Genomic DNA, 13,461 nt, shown 5'->3' on the forward strand with positions numbered 1-13,461 from the left:
CTAAATGAAGTCACATAGTCCATGTGTGCTTGGCCAGTTTTGTAGGTTTTCTCCAAGAAATTTCATTCCCAGTTTAGACCCACCTCCTTCCCCCACACATATCCAGCATAACTCTCACCATTTCTTTTTGTTGCTCAGCTCTGGGTTTTTAGGGAAAGTAGATAATTTAAATTTTAGTCAATTATTCCTTTTTTTAAAAACATCAAATGCTTTCCTGATTCAGCTATAAATCACATATGCTATTTTTGATTCTTTAAAAATCATCTTTTAGCTTCATTTTGCAAAGATATCTGAGAAGTTATTTGTAAGCTTTACTTGCAAACTCAAGCATTCTTACTAAAAATAACATAAAGCCTAATAAGTAACCAAGGAATGTTTTTAATGTATGTGTGTATATTTTGCCTCTCTAAACAAAGGATTGGACAATTAACAAATACTCTAAAGCCTTATCACCCTCAGCAAAGGGCATCCACACTCATTGTTCCCCCAATTCTAGCTGATTCAAAGCCACTTGGCAAGGAAGTGTTTCTAATCCTCATGTTGCTAGTAGAAGCAAGTTGCTATGAGCCCCAGTGTGTGACTTCAGGCTTGCCAAATCACTGCTTTGTTAGGCATTTCATACTAATGAGAATAGTTCATAAAAACACTCATACCCCTACCCAGGAGCAGACAGGACCATGCAGGTTAGTAGCAAGAGTTTCTTTTCTCCTACTTCCCAACCAGCACAGGCTGGTTGGAATTAGACTGGTGAAAAATGGGGCTTGGAGAGATCCCTCCTGAGAGATTCAGAAAGGGTCCTACAAGACCAGGACAAACAGGAGAGGAAAGCAGTAACTGGAGATAAAGAACAGGCGCAGACTTTTGAAGGAAATTGTATATATTGATGCAGATGGGTGGGAGTAAAGAGAGAAAGTTACTGAAGAGATGTAAGAGATAGAATAGTCACGTGGCAGCTTCTCATTCCATGCTGATAAGCCATTAAGATCTGAAGGGAGCAGTGCACATAGAGCAATTTTAGCAGGATGCAAGGTTCAGGCATGAGACAAGAAAATGCCGCAATATGCCTTTGATAGCAGAAAACTTAGAACTGACCTAAGTGGTTTTACAGATTTGTTCCATTTCAGGTCCCATTCAAATTCTTCTAAAGCACTGTCAGCCTTCTTCTCACCTTATCAGGGAAGATCTCCAGATGCTGTGCTGATGGATAGAGAACTTCTCTCTCTCCTGGTACCCAGTACATGTCATATTCTGTAGGAGGAAACTCCCTGATGAGAATATTCTGGGTCCATATGGGGTGTAACATTCTATCAGCCTGTGAATTTTAAAAACCACCCTAAGGCCCAAAATTAATCCTTCAATTATGGGCCATTGCCTGCTGTGCTTTGCATGCATTATGTGAAATGGATTATGACTAATTTTTCAAAGTCAGCAGATTGTTATTTACCCATATGTTGACAATCAGTTTGAAGAGGCAGAAATTGTGTGTCAGCTACTCCATGAAAAACACTACACCTATTCAAAAGTTCTCATTAATAACATGTAGATTATTATCTAATGTAGATCATTAGCCAATGTAGACTGGCTTTTCCTTTCAAAATTATATTAAAATAATTTTATATTGCATTTAAAATTATCTATAATAATAGCTTTAAAAATTATCTATATAAATAATTTTATAACACATATTATATAGCTATAGAAATCTATATTAAAAATGTACAATAAGGACTTCCCTGGGGGATGCAACTTAACTTCCCTGGTTAAGAATCTGCCTGCCAATGCAGGGGACACAGGTTTGATCCCTGGTCTGGGAAGATCCCACATGGCGTGGAGCAACTAAGCTCGCGAGCCACAACTACTGAAGCCCACGTGCCTAGAGCCCGTGCTCGGCAACAAGAGTAGCCACCGCAATGAGAAGCCAACGCACCACAACGGAGAGCATAGCCCCTGCTCTCCACAACTAGAGAAAGCCTGCATGCAGCAATGAAGACCCAATGCAATCACAAAATATATATATACATATACAATAAATAATAAAGTATATAAGGTATATGTTATTATATATGTCATAATATCTAGAAATAATTTATATTATATAATATATTAATATAATAAAGCATATACTATAAAATTATCTGAAAATAGTTTTATATTACATATAATTTATATATCAATAATTTTGTTATAGATAATTGTAAAAGCCAATGTAAATTTTGCTAATCTGTGTGTGTGTGATACATAGTATTAATAAAAACCTTTTATAAAATGTTCCAAGGGTTGACATGGTAAAATGTCAATATGTGCATGTGCATTTTACAAATCTACCATTACAATGGTTCATTGAAAAGTAAGGGGCTTCCCTAGTGGCTCAGTGGTTGAGAGTCCGCCTGCAGATGCAGGGGACACGGGTTCGTGCCCTGGTCCAGGAAGATCCCACGTGCCGCAGAGCGGCTGGGCCTGGGAGCCATGGCCACTGAGCCTGAGCGTCCGGAGCCTGTGCTCCATCCGCAACGGGAGAGGCCACAACAGTGAGAGGCCCGCGTACCACAAAAAAAAAAAAAAAAAAAAAAAAGAAAGAAAAGTAAGTACATTTTTAAACAACTTCATTTCCATTTATCTCACAAACACATTATGAAGCTTACTATGTGATAGGCACTATGCTATATATATCCTGATATAAACTCTTATAAAGTATAACCCCTGTTCTCAAAGAGTTTTGTAGACCAGTCTGAATGAACAAATCCCTTCACAATATGATAAATGCCTTGCTAGATATGTGCTCAGGTGCGAGGGGAGAAGGGTCTGGGAAGATCTTTCCCAAAGTGGTCTCAGCAGGAGATGAGTTTTGAAGGCTGGGGAAGAGCCAGTTGGCGAGAGGATTAGGGGGAACAGAAAGCGTATTCCTGTAGAGGACAGAAGGAACCGCATCTTGCTAAGGCGCCAGAATGTGGCTCTGACTGATGTGTTTATCCCCAGGGCTCAGGGTAGACCCTGAAAAATGACTGACAATGAGACTACATCGATAAGGCCCATATCATTAAGGACCTTGTGTGTTAAGCTGGCAGCCATGAGATTTTCAGCAGTGACATAGTTTGATCAGATGGTAGAGAAAAAAAGATGGGTTTAAGGAGAAGGGCTATACGACTATCTATATTGGAGACTTTAAGCCACCCATGGAAGAGAGGATAAAAGACAGTGGAAAGAAAGAGGTGAAATGACTCAAGTTGATTAGAAGGGAGAATCCAAGGTCTCAGGACTGCTTGGATATGGAGAGTTTCTGGGAGGAAGTCTACGTTGTTTCCCATATTTCAAGCTAAAATCACAGGGTGAGTAGTGGTACTATTCATGGATACAGGACTACTGGAGGAAGAATATGTTGCCATTGTTCATTATTTACATTTTGGGATGTTTTGAAAGGAAGGATGTGGAGATAAAACATTCCATTCAGGGTATTTTTGTTTGGGGAAATTATATGGCTCTGGAGCTCAGCAACAAGGCCTGAATCATAAACTCGAAAATGGACATAACCAGCATCTAAGCAGATGTTGAAGTCATGCGATAAGTGTTCTGGGAAAAGTGACTAGAAGAGCAAAGGCCAAGAACAGAATCTTGGGGTACAGCATCATAATGCAGGCAGCAAGCACCAATTATAATGGAACAGTCAGAAGTATGCTTTTTTCTTTTAAATGAAGGGGAAAAGGTTTAAGGAGAGAGGGGCTTAGAGAGTCAGACGCTACAATGAGGTCAAGAAAGGTTGTTGTTTTTTATTTATTTATTTATTTATTTTTAATTTTTTGCCGTATGCGGGCCTCTCACTGTTGTGGCCTCTCCCGCTGCGGAGCACAGGCTCCGGACATGCAGGCCTAGCGGCCATGGCTCACGGGCTTAGTTGCTCCGCGGCATGTGGGATCTTCCCGGACGAGGGCACGAACCCGTGTCTCCTGCATCGGCAGGCGGATTCTCAACCACTGCGCCACCAGGGAAGCCCTGTTGTTTTTTAAAGATACTGTTTTAGCAATGCATTTCAGTATGTTGAGAAAAATTAAATTTCTGGTGTATAATTAATTGATAAATGTTAATGTGTCAATTTAATAATGAAAGTCATCAATGGACTTTTAACTCAACATACAGTCTACTCCCAAACAATGGCTGAAAGATCATCCCCCCGGAAGTAGAACTGATTTAAGGTGATTCACTTTACATGGTGTCACAGGCTGAGTTCTCTACAAGCAGATGCTGAGAAATGCAGAGATGGAATCTGGGATGTAATATGTTTCTGAGAGATCAGCACTGACAGGAAGGGGAAGGAGGAAGGTTGAGCACAGGGAGAGCTCTAGAGGGAGACTTGCCCCTCAGAGTCTCCCATACTAAGCTGAGTGCTGGGCCTTTGTACTCCTCTTCACTCAGTCCCTGGAATGGCACGCCATCATGAGGTTGTCTCTACAGCTGAGGCAGATCCTGAAGGAGCAAGCGGCTGGAGTGCCCTCCCACAGCTGGGCAACAAGCCCTTCCCTGAAGGAAATCTGGGCACATTTGTTCCAACCTCACATAGCTTGCAGCATCTTTGGCCAAACATGTGAAGCAGAGCCTCATCCGGCTATAATTACAGGTATTTGAAGTAGCCAACTATTAGCTCTTTGTCTCTTATTGGCATTATAAAGCCATTTCTCTGTCATTACTAATATGAAACAATTTTTGACAGTAAAAGACATTAAATTATGGTCTTGTTACATTGTTATGTGGGTATAAAAGTCTGGACTGGATAAGAATGTCATAATTACATTTATTTTTGAAATTAAGTACTAGATATATTTTATATTGAAGAAAATAAACTGAAGTATAAGACAATAAGGCAGTTGACCTGTTCCAATAATATTTAAAATAAAGTTGAGAGGAAAATCATTTAATAAACACTTTTCCAAAAATGCTCTGTAATTGGACAGCCCTGAGAAAATAGAATGAGACAATCATATCTGGTTATATATTGCATTTATACCATTTGACATCTCCCCCTTTGCAAAATAAATTTCCTCTGTACCAGCTGTAATTAGGCGCTGAGATAAAGCTGCGTTAATATTCTGCATATTTGATCAGAGCTGCCAGCAGCTGTCAGATCACTGGCTCTGTTCTCATGTACAATGAAAACATCAAAGACATCTGTGGTTTGCCCTAAAATTAGTGCCAGAATTGGCCTCTCTCCTTTATTGTGTAACCAGATTGACTGTTTGCATAACTAACAAGGGAACCTCCAGACATTGCTTCTGGGTCTGTGAAGGAAAACAACCAAAGGAAGACTCTGAAAAGTGGCCAATATGTCCTTGTGCCCAGTGTAAGACTACAGTGTCTGGCATTTAGAGTCACACAGACCTCGGGTTCAGACCTCAGTACTTACTACTTACTTGTGACTTGAGTCAAGTTATATAAACTCTCTCAGCCATGCCTTCCCTGGTAAAATGGGAATGATAATAGAACCTACTTCATAGGATTGTTTTGAAGAACAATGAAGATAACTTATGTAAAGCACTTAGCATATGCCCAGGGCTTAGTGAGCACTCACTGACATTAGCCATCTTCATTCCTTCATCTAGTGCCTTTTCAAGAAATAATAACTGCAGTGGCTTTGAAACATTCATTTATACTGATAAGACAGAAGTACGAAAAGAGCTCTCCGTTAAGTTTAAAATCATGAATACATAACACACACACTCACAGCTGTCTTCAGAATTCCTAAAAGTTATGGAAACCTCTTGAAGCTTTCCCTAGCAAACAATGGGAGTCCTTTTCACTCCTGTTTACAATTTTGTGACAGGGTCTAAACAAGACCTTCCATTTCCTTCTTAGAACCATGCACTTTCTATCAAGACACTGACATCAGGTAATTTGTGGGAACTTTTCTTAGGAAAGTATCAGATAGTTGGCTTTTAACTGCAAGCAACAGAAAGCTTGACTCAATTGCCTTAAACAATGAACATTTATTATCTCACATATGACAGGCAGCCCCAGGGCTGCTCCATTCAATTGCTCAGTGTCCCATCAAGGATTCAGGTACTTCCCAGCTCTGTGCTCTGCCATTCTCTCATGTTGACTTTGTCTTCAGTCTAGTTGCCTCATGGTTGCAAGATGGCTGCCATATATGAACAGTTATATCTGTTCTTCCTGTGCCTCTTTTTAAGAAGAAGGAAACCTGTCCCAGAAACTTCCCTGCCAGTGTCTCCTCAAATCTCAGTGGCTCAGAACTGAATCACATAGCTACTCCTAAACCAGTCAGTAGCAATAGAAACAGAATTACCAAGACTGGTTTCATGTAGCATATAGAGTGGAAGAAGATAAATTACCTACAAAAATTGGGGTTTTATAATAAAAGAGGAAGGTGGAATGTGTGTTTATCTCCTACAGTATCTGTACAGTATATAACTGTATATAGCTATTTCAGAGCTGGAAATAAAAATTCTGCTCTTCTCCCAGTCTTCCAGAAAGTACTACACCAAAAAATAAAATAAAATAAGCCACCTAGTGTACTCCAGCAAGACACCTATCTCTGCAGTCCTCCCAGCTTGTTAACCTGGGAGAGTAAGGGACCCCAGGTAGGTAGCTTAATGTCAAATCAGCCTTTCCAATTGTTCTTTGACCCTGTCAATGACCCAGCATTTACCTCTACAGCACAGCCCTTTCTGTGCACCCCAGAACCCTCCCACTAACAAACTGATTTTATGTCTTTGAATCCCAGCCTGCCTATGACTGGGAGTTAACACTGCCACCAGATCTTTCCAAAGCTGAGAGCCTATGGAAAATGCATGCCATTGACAGAAACATGTCTTATAAAGACACCACTTTCAAAGGCATGTGGTTGATCTATAAAAGCACCAGAATCACTTGTCATTGCTGCACTTGTCAGCTAGGATTGCGTGTGTTCCCAGTCTGATAAGAATATCTATAAGAATTAACTTGGGGTTTTATTAAAGATAATTATAGGATTAATTGAGAATCCAGCCCAAACTAAGAAAATAAGACCCATGTACAGTTTGCAATATAGTCATTTTTAGAATATATATATATATATATATATATACATATATATATACACACACACACATTTAGAATTCCAATTTTAACTTCCATTTTTTTCTCTCTAGGATTTAATAAATCCTTCTGGCAGATGTTGAGTAGGGAATGGAATCTGGTCTGGTCTAGTTCTCTTTTACTTTATGTATTTGATGAGTTTCTGCTGATTACTTCTTCTTTAAAGACATGATTACCTTCTTGAATTGTACTGGCCAATCCCAACTGTGGAAAATAATCAATCAATTCCTGCTTTTGGTTGTCTATTTTTTCTTCTGAATTTTGAACAAATTCAGACAAAGTGTTCCTCAGTTGATTTCTAAAAATATTTTGCTTTTCTCCAAGACACTTCTGCAAAAAGTCTGCTACTAGTGAGCTGCTATGTTGGGATTGTTTATCTATTCATTCAGTCCTACAGCTCTTAGTGCTTTGAGGGCTCTCTGCCCCTAACGCGCTATTCTATGTTATGATGATAGGATTACTTCTAAAGCCTGCTAGAGGCAAAAAGAGTAGAAGTACAACTTCTAGATTGAGACAAGCTAGAAAAGATTCTTCTATTGGTATATATGGACTCCATGATACTTTATGAGGGGCAACATTGAATACACAGCATTTAACCACTTGAAATCCACAACACATCAGGCTAGTGGTTTCCAAATCTGGCATCAGAATCACCTAGAGAGCTCTTTAACTAAATGCAGATATTCTCTCATCCCCATCAACACTGGCAACCAATAATCTTTTAGACAATACTAATCTGTATATTTACCATTTAAACCTTTAATGTCATTGCAGTGTTAAAGCTTTAGTTTTTTTTTAGATTCCACTTTAATTACTCCTTCATACCTATTTTATAAAATAAATAGAAGAGATACTTTCATTCTCCTTGACAATTTTCATGCTTTTATGAAGGGAGTATAAGCTAATGTATACTTTTTGGAGAACAAACTGACAATAAATGTCAAATTTTAAATGTTTAGGCCATTTAGGCTTAGTGATTCTCAAAATTCATCCTACAAAAATAGATGCTTCTAATGCTTCTATGTAGAAGCATAGATATGTGCGTATTATTTAGGATAGACAAACTGAAGTGAAAAATAACCTTTAAAATCTCAGTGGCTCAATACAGTGTGTATTTTGTGCTCATATCACAGGCCAATGCAGGTCAACAGGGGGGCTCTGCTCACACGTCATTCAGAGAGCTATGTGGTGACTCCATCCTTCTCTAGGTCCTTGGAGTCCCCTCTATTAAGTTGGAAGTTGGGGAAAGAGAACGTACAGAGGATGGTGTGGGAGATGTTTATGGACCAGGTCTAGAAGTGAAAAACATCACTTTGACCCGTATTGTTTGTCAGAACTGGATGACGAGAACTTGCTCTCTCTACCTGGAAGGGAGCTTGGGAAATGTAGACTAGCTAGCTGTGTGCTCTGGGGAAAAAGAAATAAGGTGTGGTGAACACCACCACAGGGAACTGGAGGGAGATGTCCATCACACTATTGCTTATGAAAGCAAAAGACTACCAAGGGCTTCCCTGGTGGCGCAGTGGTTGAGAATCCGCCTGCCGATGCAGGGGACACGGGTTCGTGCCCCGGTCCGGGAAGATCCCACATACCGCGGAGCAGCTGGGCCCGTGAGCCATGGCCGCTGGGCCTGCGCGTCCAGAGCCTGTGCTCCGCAACGGGAGAGGCCACAACAGTGAGAGGCCCGCGTACCACAAAAAAAAAAAAAAAAAAAGACTACCAAAAACCAAGTGCCCATAAACAAAGGTGTGGTTGGGTGAATTATGGCACATTCATATTTTAAAATGTGAAGGCTGTGATATTTTTAAAAAGTGGTAGCTCTGTGAGCACTAATATGGAAGAATGCCCACTATATATTGATGGGTCAAAAAAGACAGTTATATAATAGTAATCCTGATATGGTATAATGTTTTATCACACATAATATAACTGGAATGCAAATAGTCTAGCCTCAGGATAAGGGCTTGTTTAAAAAAATTAACCCTATTCACATAATTGAATGCTTTGCAGGTATTAAAAAGAATGAACAGCTCTATCTATACTGGTATAGATAGAAATATCTCCAAGAGGGGCTGTTAAGAGAAAATACAAGATGCTGAGCAGTGGATAAAAGATGCTAACTTTTATGTAAAATTTTAAAATGTATATTCACATATATTTGTATGCACAAAGAAGATAAAAATTCAGACAATGTTTTAGGGAAAGAAAACTTGATAGACAGGGAACAGGGAAACAAAACCTGGGTTAGGACAGGAACATCTTTTACAATTATTAACCTTTTGTACCTTTCACGTTTTGTAACATGTGGATTGACTATGCAAAATATAATTTTTAAACCCCCAGTCTTGGGAAAGGAAAGATCAGGCAATTAGAGGGAGAGGGGGTTAAGTCAAGACCTCTGTTTCAGACATGTTGACTTTGAGATGTCTATTAGACAACCCAGGGGTGATGTCAGGGAGCAGTTGGCAAATAAGTCTGGATCTCAGGAGAGAAGTCAGAGCTAGAAATGTAAATGTGGGAGTTTTCAGCATATGGATGATGTTTAAACCCGTGAGAATGGATGAGATCACCTAGGGGGAGTAAAGATAAAGAAAGGAAAAGGATCTAGGCCCAAGACTGAGTTACTGTAAGATAATGCACCTTTATGGCCAAAAGTTCGGAAAATGATAAAAAGCACAAACTAAGACATAAAAGTCAGCTATAATTCCATTTTCTAGAAATTAAATCAGTGAACTTTTTTTATATCTCTTTCTAGTTTTTTTCTCTGCACCTAAGGATATGCCATAATGAACCTCCTTGTATAAAAATCCCTGTACATATTTGAAGGGAAAAAAGTAAACCAGCATTCCAACAAAACCAGAATATTTGAAAAAGAAACACAGTGTCTTGTAACCATTAAAGACCATTCTATTTATAATCTGTGGCAACTTTCTTTAAAATCTCTTTTCTCTCTCTCTCTCTCTCTCTCTCTCTCTCTCTCTCACACACACACACACACACACACACACACACACACACACACACACACACACACACCCCAGCACCAGCAGCACTAGCATAGTGATCTGTCACTAAAGGATCTTCTGCTTTCTCTAAATACCCCGACCCCTCTTTTTCTTTTCATACAGGGCTCTGGCAATGTTTTCCGTCACTTCTCCTGCCTGCTAAGATATATATTTTCAGAAACATGTTGTGCTGGATATCCTCCAGTTGCCCCTCCAGCCTCCTTTGCTCTCCTGCTCTGTGGCCTGCTCTGAGGCTGACCTAAATGGATGATATCACCAGGCCCCTTTGCCTTCTGGCTTCCAATTGAGCTGGGCCAGTGGGGAGACTTGGCAGGAAGTAGAAGGAAGCGAGGAGAGGGAGGTCAAGTAGTTCTTTTTCCCCTCATATCTCTCCCTGCTGAGTTGTCAGCCTGGGTCCCAACAGCAACAGCCAGCACTCCTTGCCCCATGTGGCTGGAGGTGGTAGCAGCTCCCAGGTGTTATTAGCCCTGGGGTACTTCCACACCTCTGGGTAGCTTCTTTAAACCCTGCCCACCCCTTCGTAAACAGTCCTTCAATTAAGCTCTTCTCTGTGCCTCAGCTTGAGTGTGCCATCTGATTCCTGCCAGGATCCTGACTGATACAATCATCTCAGGCTCCTTCAAGTTCGATGTCTCCTTTAGCTCATTTTCTTCATCTCTACAACCAAAATCCTGAGTTCCAAGTAGGCAAAAATTCTTTTTTTCACTGTGAGAGGAGTGTAAAATGCATAGGGAAACCTTGTGAATACTACTTCACAATTTTTTATCCTGTATGAGACATTAATATAGATAATACAAATACATTTTTATATGCACAAACAAAATCTATCAGGAGTGGCTAATCCTAGGGCCTTGGCGGTGGGGTAGAAAGAGGAAGGTAGGCTTTCAGTTTTGTCTCCATGCATATTCTTGTTTCATTTTGACTTCAAGAGGCATAGGCAGGTACTACTTCTGCAAAAAACACATATATATATGTATGTGTGTGTGTATATATATAATACTTTATATATATATATATACACACACACATACATACACATGTATATATAATACTTTTTTATCTTAAGGGACAAAATACTGATTCCAGGACCCTACCCCCAGAAACTGTGAACCAGTGGGTATGTACTGGGGTTCTAGGATGAGAACTAATGATGTGGTGATACACTGATGTAATCGCTCTCGCAGAGCCACTGTGCACATTTGTGTAGTTGGGTCCCACATGTGGGCCCTGGTTTTTCAAAGCTGACATCAGCCTACAATTCACCAACCAATCCTTGAGACTTGACATTGAGCATCATCTCCCAGAAGAAGGGGTGGCTTTTACTAATTTGCACCAAAGCACCTTAAGACCAGGGTGGCTCTCTCCTACTTGTCTGGATCTGTGTTGATTTTCTGCTGCTTGGAACTTTTGGCTGTTGTCTTCACTGCTTTTACTAGGACTGAAACCTGAACTTGGGGTTTGAATTGAAGCTATGCTCTTGATACTTAGATCTTGCCTACCTTTTTTCCTCACTCCACCTCCAAACCCTACTTGGACTAATCCCCTATCCCTTGGCCTTATTCTAGGGTTCTTTACTAGAACAGATTTTTTTTTAATATGTTTTTTAAAGATTTCTTTCCATTTACTGTTATGACAAAATATTGGCTATAGTCCCCATGTTGTACAGTATATCCTTGAGCTTACCTTACACCCAAAACTTTGTTCCTCCTGCTCCCCCATCCCTATATTGCCCCTCCCCCACCACTGGTAACTGCTAGTTTGTTCTCTATATCTGTGAGCATACTTTTTTGTTATATTCATTAGTTTGCTCGGTTTTTTTTAACATCTTTATTGGAGTATAATTGCTTTACAATGGTGTGTCAGTTTCTGCTTTATAACAAAGTGAATCAGCTATACATATACATATATCCCCATATCTCCTCCCTCTTGCGTCTCCCTATCCCACCCCTCTAGCTGGTCACAAAGCACGGAGCTGATCTCCCTGTGCTATGCGGCTGCTTCCCACTAGCTATCGATTTTACATTTGGTAGCGTATATATGTCCATGCCACTGTCTCACTTTGTCCCAGTTTACCCTTCCCACTCCCCGTGTCCTCAAGTCCATTCTCTACATCTGCATCTTTATTCCTGTCCTGGCCCTAGGTTCCTCAGAGCCTTTTTTTTTTAGATTCCATATATATGTGTTAGCACATGGTATTTGCTTTTCTCTTTCTGATTTACTTCACTCTGTGTGACAGACCCTAGGTCCATCCACCTCACTACAAATAACTCAATTTCGTTTCTTGTTATGGCTGAGTAATATTCCATTGTATATATGTGCCACATCTTCTTTATGCATTCATCTGTCAATGGATACTTAGGTTGCTTCCATGTCCTGGCTATTGTAAATAGAGCAGCAATGAACATTGTGGTAACATGACTCTTTATGAAATATGGTTTTCTCAGGGTATATGCCCAGTAGTGGGATGGCTGGGTCGTATGGTAATTCTATTTTTAGTTTTTTAAGGAACCTCCATATTGTTCTCCATAGTGGCTGTATCAATTTACATTCCCACCAACAGTGTAAGAGGGTTTCCTTTTCTCCACACCCTCTCCAGCATTTATTGTTTGTAGATTTTTTGATGATGGTCATTCTGACTGGTTTGAGGTGATACCTTATTGTAGTTCTGATTTGCATTTCTCTAATGATTAGTGATGTTGAGCATCCTTTCATGTATTTGTTGGCAATCTGTATATCTTCTTTGGAAAAATGTCTATTTAGGTCTTCTGCCCATTTTTGGATTGGGTTGTTTGTGTTTTTGATATTGAGCTGCATGAGATGCTGATAAATTTTGGAGATTAATCCTTTGTCAGTTCCTTCATTTGCAAATATTTTCTCCCATTCTGAGGGTCATCTTTTGGTCTTGTTTATGGTATCCTTTGCTGTGCAAAAGCTTTTAAGTTTCATTAGATCCCATTTGTTTATTTTTGTTTTTATTTCCATTTCTCTAGGAGATGGGTCAAAAAGGATCTTGCTGTGATTTATGTCATAGAGTGTTCTGCCTATGTTTTCCTCTAACTTTTTTACAGTGTCTGGCCTTATATTTAGGTCTTTAATCCATTTTGAGTTTATTTTTGTGTATGGTGTTAGGGAGTGTTTTTCATTCTTTTACATGTAGCTGTCCAGTTTTCCCAGCACCACTTATTGAAGAGGCTGTCTTTTCTCCACTGTATATTCTTGCCTCCTTTGTCATAGATTAGTTGACCATAGGTGCGTGGGTTTATCTCTGGGCTTTCTATCTTATTCTATCGATCTATATTTCTGTTTTTGTGCCAGTACCATACTGTCTTGATTACTGTAGCTTTGTAGTACAGTC

Source organism: Kogia breviceps, chromosome 4, assembly GCF_026419965.1.
Source record: "Kogia breviceps isolate mKogBre1 chromosome 4, mKogBre1 haplotype 1, whole genome shotgun sequence".
Classification (NCBI taxonomy): domain Eukaryota; kingdom Metazoa; phylum Chordata; class Mammalia; order Artiodactyla; family Physeteridae; genus Kogia; species Kogia breviceps.